Raw genomic sequence first — 282 nt, forward strand, 5'->3', positions numbered from 1 at the left:
TTTCTGTGGAAGCATCTGGTTCTAGCTGCTGACAGAGACAGGGTACGGGGCTAGCTGGACTATTTGTTTGGCTATCCCTATCCTATGCAAAGAAACTGAAGCAAGCCCTGTTTTTGACTAAAGAAGTCACATATGGAGTCATAGGACGAGTGACCCAACCTACAACTTTCTTGAAACCAAACTAAGTGTAAGAAATATTAAAATAAGAATAGATCAGGAAATGACACACAGTTAAAAAAAAATCGAATACACAAAAAGAACAACCTAGTGCTGGGCACTGTG

This window comes from Trachemys scripta, chromosome 23 (genome assembly GCF_013100865.1).
Source record: "Trachemys scripta elegans isolate TJP31775 chromosome 23, CAS_Tse_1.0, whole genome shotgun sequence".
NCBI lineage: Eukaryota > Metazoa > Chordata > Testudines > Emydidae > Trachemys > Trachemys scripta.